Genomic DNA, 7,410 nt, shown 5'->3' on the forward strand with positions numbered 1-7,410 from the left:
TGAATTAAATTTTTATGTAGTATTCAGTGTTTCCCCCAGAATTGTATTCTTGTCAGGCAGGAAAAAGCCTCTGAAACAGCATTCAGACCATCATGGGACACTAAAACTCTCCATTGAAAGCCAGACTAATGAAATCCTTTTTAGGTGGATTAGCAGCTCCTTAAGGCAGGGTTTTATCGCAGGTTTTAACAAGACGGTTGAGTAAAATCCGCCCACACCACACCGGAATGATTTTTCTGGTCAGAAATCTGACATAAAAATAATAATAAAAAAACATGCTGTGGTCAGGCAGCGAATACTGACAGGAACACTGATATATCAGCAAACCCCCAAGACTCACATGTCAGAAGTCATATAGAGGATTCCGCTTTCTGTTTCAGAACGGGGCGGACGATGTGAAAAAGCACCGGTGGTTCAAGACGATTGACTGGGACGCAGTTCCTCTGAGAAAACTGAAGGTGAGCGGTGTTACTCGCCATTTCATTAACATTCGCTTTTCATCCATGCTTATTTTACTCTCTCGTACTATTGGGGTCCAGAGGATAAAGGCTCTTTAGCATTTCTGACATTCCGTCTACATCTGCTTCACATTCATTTGCAATTCATGTTTTACTCATCTCAAGGCTTAAAAATCTCTTGTTAACCGGTCTCTTCCCGTTTATCTACATAAATGATTGAACTGGAATTTAATAACAAAAAACACTATTGGGTTCTTGAAATGTTTGGGAGTTACAGTCTGGGATTTCTGTCTCCATGCACATATGACTACCCATTTGATATAGTTGTAAACCTACTCTCATTTCTTGAATCCTAATATTTGTAGGAGTACTAGTCCTCAGATATAGATGTGGCCTAGACTAGTTGGTAACCATATTGTCCAGCCACTATCAGCATCCATCATATTGAATACCAACCATAATCTTCAGTAGGTTTGGAAAAAGTATGGAATTTTGAAATGGAAAATGTGTAGGAATCCTTTTGGTAGATGCTTTTGTCCAAAGCCTTACAATACTTCATGCATTTTTTTTTTTTTAGCATGAATGGTCCCAGTGGGAGCCAAACCCCTAATACTGGCAGTTTTATTGCCATTGAGCCATACAAGGCCATAGGTGAATCAATAGCTTTCACCATGTCCCTCTTATTTCAGGGAAAGCGTAGACGTAGCTTATATTTTTTCAACTCGAGCTGCAATGTGTACATTTTGGACGGAAGTTTCAATCTTTGTACAGTCTTAAAGTTGGATATATCTTATGAAGTACTCACTGAAGTGCCAAGGAACTCCATTTGATGCTAAAAAGCAGCTTTTCCACTCCATTGGTTCTGCAAAGAAGCATCTTGTGGGCTTACCGTTCACTTTCCTTCTTAAGTTTACTTCTTTACTTGTGCTGGGACAAGAACATTCTAAGCATAGAAACTTAGAAAAGGTCTAATCATTTCCAGGACATTCTAAGCATTTGCAAATGATTATTCGATGAGTCCTTTTCTTCTTCCCAAAAGGACAAAACGGTAGCAAATTGACAACAACATTTGCTTTATATTGTTCAAGAACGGCATTTGAACTTGTACTTTGTGTTGTGATGTCTCCACAGCCACCCATCGTTCCTAAGGTTTCCCACGATGGCGACACCTCTAACTTCGACGTCTATCCCGAGGACGACTGGAAGAAAGACGCCCCCGTGCCTCAAAAGGACCTGGAGATCTTCAAGGACTTCTGAACACTGAACTTGGACAGTTGGCATATTTATTGGTCGAATATCATCTACATTGATAGAAATCATTTTTAAAGTGATTTTACTGTTACAGGTACCTATCGTGAAGAAAACACTTATTACCAATGGCGAGGGGTTCACATTTTAGGAATGAGAATGGCTCCCTTCTTATGAACGCTAAAGAAAATGATTGGTGCTGTGGCATCAAATATCATAATACAAATGCATTAAGATGTTTTGGGATTTTTTTTTTTTTTTTTTTTCATATTTTTATTTATCTTTCTTAAGTCAAACCTTTGCTGTTTTTATTTGTTTTTTTGTTTTTTTTATCATGTACTTTCTCTGAGCCTGCTCATATTATGCAAAAAAAAAAAAATATGGTTCCTTTGAAACCAAATGACTGTTACTTTCTATGTTTGAAAAATAGAGCAATCAGGTCTTTTTTTATATTATCATGTTTTATATTTTGTCTCAGCTGAGAAGTTCTTTTGGAAATTTTTTGGGGGGGAAAACGAATGCTTAAAAATGCTGTTTATTCATATTTAAATGTGTACAGATTGACTCCAGACTACATACTGCCTGGTAGTTTGTATCGGGCTGTGCTGAGTAGCTGGTAATGACTGGTGCGTAATGCTTTGTCCCTCAAAGCTTTGTAATTGTCAGCTGGCCAGTAGTCATTAAAATGGGGGTTTTCAGACTCTTTGCAATGAGCTAATATGTACTCATTAGTCAGCCGTTTTATTGAAAACCCAAGACCAGTAGCACTTGTAAAAAGGTGCCTTACATCACAGTTTGACGGGCATGATGTCTTGACATTGTAAAAAGTTCACTTGAAATTGTGCTGTGTTCAGCTATCGACACACAGCACCCGCGGTACTAATGAAAGCCGTGCTGTTAAAACCTTTGACTCTTAGTATATGTGACATAGTGTGGTAGAGATGGGACTGAATCCGCTGTCATGTCCCCCCCCCCCCCCCCTCTCTTACGGTAAACTTTTCTTGCCACAACTCTTGTTACGTACTGTTCCGGGTCTAGGACGGGTTTCTCCAGACCATTCACAGCCAAAGTACTTTGTTATTACGCTCGCCGCCGTACGGTCACATCTGTTCTCGCAACTGATTTTTCCCAAGACGGTTTCCGCACATAAAGATGGATCATCGCCATCGCGCTCATGCCTTTGAAGCAAAGTCGTGTACGGTAGAGAGCCAGGGACGCGAGGCCCTGAATGTTTGTCTTTTCACGCTTTAGAATAACAGTACAGTTGGCCTATTCAGTATTCATTAGCATCTCATTTAACAGTGTAGTCTAGGGTTAGACCAATATATCAATGTGCTGATATATTTGGACGATGTTGGCCTTTCAAATCAAAATCAGATATTGGCTTGTCAATGTTATTACCTGCCAATAAAATGGAGGTGAGGGTATGATTTTACTCGACAGTCTCTAAAAGCTGCCTTAAAGAACTGCTGACCCACTTAAAACTATTCATTAGTCTGGCTTTCAATGGAGAGTTTTAGTGTCCCACGATGGTCTAAATGTTGTTTCAGATGCTTCTTCACCTTGGCAAGAATACAATTCCGGGAGAAACACCGTAAACGTGTTTTTTTTTTTGGGAAACGCCGAACACGTACATATCGGTCGAACCCTAGTGTCGTCTATTTACCAACAATGAGTGTGATAATTACAGACTGAAGATAACCCTTTGTGGCATTAATGGACTCCAAACAAGGGGTTTCCAGCTACTGAAGTGTGCAAACAGGATGTGTATGGATATTAGTAAACCGTATTAGACGTCCTATTCAATAGCAGCCCTTTGTCTCCCTCTTTAGATCTCGGTTTTATAGAGTAGAATTAAAATGATCGCTACTCTTAACAATGCCTGTAATACCACACACCACTTTGTATTTAATGCTTTCTGGTGAATAGAGGAACTTGGAGTGCACTCAGTATGGAGTTTATCCATTTAGTGCAATTTTTTATACAATGCATGTATTGTCTGTAATCCCCCCCCCCCTCCACTCCAAACCCTCTTTTTTGTGGCATTAATTGTCTCACCCAGGAATATATTTTATAATCCTGAAACTTTGCCTTTAAAAAAAACAAGTTGTGCTCGATTGTTTCTTTTTTTTTTTTTTTTGGTAGGAACAATCATACATCATTTTCTACCCAATACATAATAATGCCTTTTAATATCACTCCCTTTATAACTTAAATTACAGAACTTAAAGCAATGGCAAGTGTTTGTAAAAAGGGTAAAAACAACCCCGAGGTTTGGAGGTGTTTCGACGAACGGACGCAACGAGGAATAAACATGTTCTCTCTTCTCTTATGCTCTTGTCCTGCCTCGTCTTTTTCTTGTCCTCCTCAGTCACTCGTATTCCCGAGTGACTCTCAATCGGCCGCACTCGAGGTGCGTTCTGAAGGTCAGCCAATGGCCTGTTTACTCTGGCATGGGTTTATTTCCAAAATGGAAATATGGCATTTGGGAAATGAACTCTTCATTTCAGTGTCTTTAAAGCTGTGCTAGGCAAGATTTTTGTGTAAAAATGCAGTTGTTTTATCAGCCGGAAATCACAAAGTGGGGCTGAAACCGAGAAGAGTGTCACATCCCCACTAACTGAGATGCTGTAGATTTGCCCTATTTATCCAAATGAAATGATGGCGTCTGTATGGTCACTGGTGGGAAAACTATGGAAGCCCATTCCTGCCACTCAATAAAATGAAAATGACTCAATTGTGAGTTTTGTTCTCGCAATTCTGACTTTTTTTCTCCCACTTCTGACTTTATATCTCAAAATTTTGACTTTATATCTCACAATTCAGACTTTTTCTTAGAATTCTGATTCTGACTTTATATCTCAAAATTCTGATTTTATATCTCACAATTCTGTTTTCTTTTTTTTTGCGAGAGAAAAAGAATTCCGAGATATAAAGTCAGAATTGTGAGAAATAAAGTCACAATCGCGAGAAAAAACTCAATTCAGTCGTTTTTATTTTGAGTATTTGAGTATATTGAGTGGCAGGAATGGGCTTCCATAGAAATCCTCTCCACACAGCAAGTGATGAATCCAAACATCCAAGCGTCCAGAGAAAGCTGGACTTACCGTTAGATCTTTTCCTCTCTCATATCTTTGGTATAAAGCATCACAGACCATTGGGTTCAGTTTTCAAACAGTTACCTCTCACTGCCATTTGGAGGAACAAATCAAATGTGGTTTTGATTTGTTCCAATCCTGATATTTAAATTCAGATGGTTGATATCAAGAATGCTTAGCGACATTTAGGCTTAACAGTAGCAATGTGTTGGTGATTTCTATTTGGCTGAACACTTCATGAAGAGGAAACCTCTGACTTAGCATTTCCCAATCCATAACATATGCTCTGCATTAGAGCTGCAACTGGCATTAGTGGTCTCCTGTGTTCCCTGTAGTTGGTCCTCCTATTCGAAAGTATTCATTGCAATTTAATTCAGTGCTTTAACTGATGGTAAGCACTTCTAACAGCGCGGCAGTCCCTTGAGTTTTCATTTCCTCTCTATGTCTAAGGAATCCGAAGGTATAATTTGGCCAATGCAAACTTGGGAGTGTTAATGTGCTGAGGGCCCTGTTTCAAGGAAGGGCCATTATGTTTACAGTGGAAAAGTGAGTCATGTTTTGTCTGGAGCCCCCTGCTAGTCTCGCGCTCTGGGTGATGACATTCAGGACTGCGGCGGTGCACGGCCCTAACAGTCAGGCTAATGAATGCCTCATGAACCGCTTTAAAGATGCATTCAGTGGTGTGAGGGCGCAGGGTGACACCGACCGCAAATATTTCATGACGGGAACAAGTCGACCTCTCAGGGGCGTCAATTGACCAAAACCTACATCACTTGCGACCAAAAGTCATTATAAGGAGACTTAAAGTAATAATCCGCAAGGAAGTGATGCATTTTACCAGCTTGTTACCAGTTTTTTCCAGTTTGTTTGGAATAAACAGAAGAAGAACTGGGCTGTTAGCATTCAGGGCCTCAAGCTGTTCCCTCTAGCATGGTCAAATTTTGACTCACTGAAGCTAAAGTACGGAAGCCAAGAACGGCCATGCTTGCAATTATTTTTTTTAATGCCGTTATCTCGAGATCTCGAGTTAATTATATCGTGATCTCAATAAAACGAGCTTTGTTATCTCGAGATAACGAGATAATCAACCCGTTATCACGAGAAAACAAAATGTCGTTTCCTCTTATTACTTATAATTTTTTTCAGACTTCAGGAGTGCATAGATGGCGTCTTGACAACTGACACTGTCACTGCAACAAACAAAACTACACATTTATGCCTTGACTTACTGTTCAGTTATGAATCCTCCCCGACAGTCATGACAGTGATCTTGAAGGCTGAAATCAGGTGTGATCAAATGAACCTCATTTTCGAGCTCTCCATAATTATCCCGTGATCTCGAGAAAACAAAAGTGGTTTTCTTGTGATGAATTATCTCGAGAAATCGGCCTTTTGTTTTCTCGAGATAACGAGATAAATGAACCCGTTATCTCGAGAAAACAAGCTTTGTTACCTCGAGATAACAAAATAATTAACTTGTGAAAAAATAATTGCAAGTACGGCCGTTCTCGAACTCGTGCGTACTGTCTTTCTTTCTTGAAAAACTATATACGGTAGTTTTAAAAATGCTGCCGGCCTTTAGCACCTTGGCGATCGGGTGTGTTCCATTCCATACGTACACTTCCCTTAGCAGATCTGAGCAGCCTAAGAAGCTTCAGATCTTCCCCCTGTGGGATCTCCGGAAAACATTTAATAAAGCGCGTTCCTGCAGCGTTGAGTTTCTTACTGTACCTTGCTCTCTCTCTCCCTAGGGGAATATCACCTTCATGAACCCTAGCCCTGCATCAGCTGTACACACCGCTGTTATAGCTGTGAAATGGCTTCACCATGTGTGGGCGGTTGCGTTCCAGCATATGTGCTAGTAGCGGGAGGGACAGCGACGGTTGTAGATGATGTAACGCCTCGAGAAAGGTGTTTAGCGTTTACTAGGCAGCTCCAAATGGCAGTGAGAGGTAACTGTTTGAAAAATGTCAACTTTGATACCCAGATAACTCAATAAACTCATGTTTCTGTGATGCTTTATACCAAAGGAAACCAAAGGGACGATAGAGGAAAAGATCTAAGTTCAGCTTTCTCTGCTGCTGTTCAGGAGACACTTTGGATTTCACTTTTTAAGTTTGGATTCAACATTTTCTGTGGGTGGAGATGATTTCCCACCAGTGACCATAACAGCAGAATTTCATTTGGGGAAAATAGTGCAAATCTGCAGTCTAAATTAGTGCAGATGGGACACTCTTCTCTGCTACAGCCCCACTGTGTGATTTAGGCTGATAAGACCGCAGGATTTTTACATAAAAAAATCTTGTCAAGTGCAGCTTTAAGTGATTTGTTCAAACTCATACCAGGAGGTGGAGAATTCTCGACAGTGCCCCACTCTGAATGAATGTAGGCCTAGATGCATTTTTTGGCTTAGAAGGTGCATACCACTTTGCCTCCCCGCTACATCACCCACAGCCAAAACCAGTAATGCCATAATAATGAAAGTCCATTCGGATATTCCACAACAGCAATCTCCGTTACAGATGAGGTACTGTCAAGGAAAATGAACTCTCCCTGAACCCTGCATGTAAATGGTAGTTTGCGAGCGGTGCAGACGTAATTAGAGC

General features: G+C 40.4%; 1 long non-coding RNA gene across 1 annotated transcript; it reads left to right on the forward strand.

The window, feature by feature from the left end:
• Positions 1–378: 378 nt before the first annotated feature.
• Positions 379–4,038, forward strand: LOC139651542 (uncharacterized). The gene is made up of 2 exons (XR_011695724.1): positions 379–458; positions 1,590–4,038. It is a non-coding gene; the product is annotated as an uncharacterized lncRNA (long non-coding RNA).
• The last annotated feature ends 3,372 nt before the right edge of the window (positions 4,039–7,410 follow it).

This window comes from Centroberyx affinis, unplaced genomic scaffold, assembly GCF_046629955.1.
Source record: "Centroberyx affinis isolate AG114_WGS23_722 - 3 ecotype Tasmania unplaced genomic scaffold, CSIRO-AGI_Caff_v1 ptg001680l_1, whole genome shotgun sequence".
NCBI classification, from domain to species: Eukaryota; Metazoa; Chordata; class Actinopteri; order Beryciformes; family Berycidae; genus Centroberyx; species Centroberyx affinis.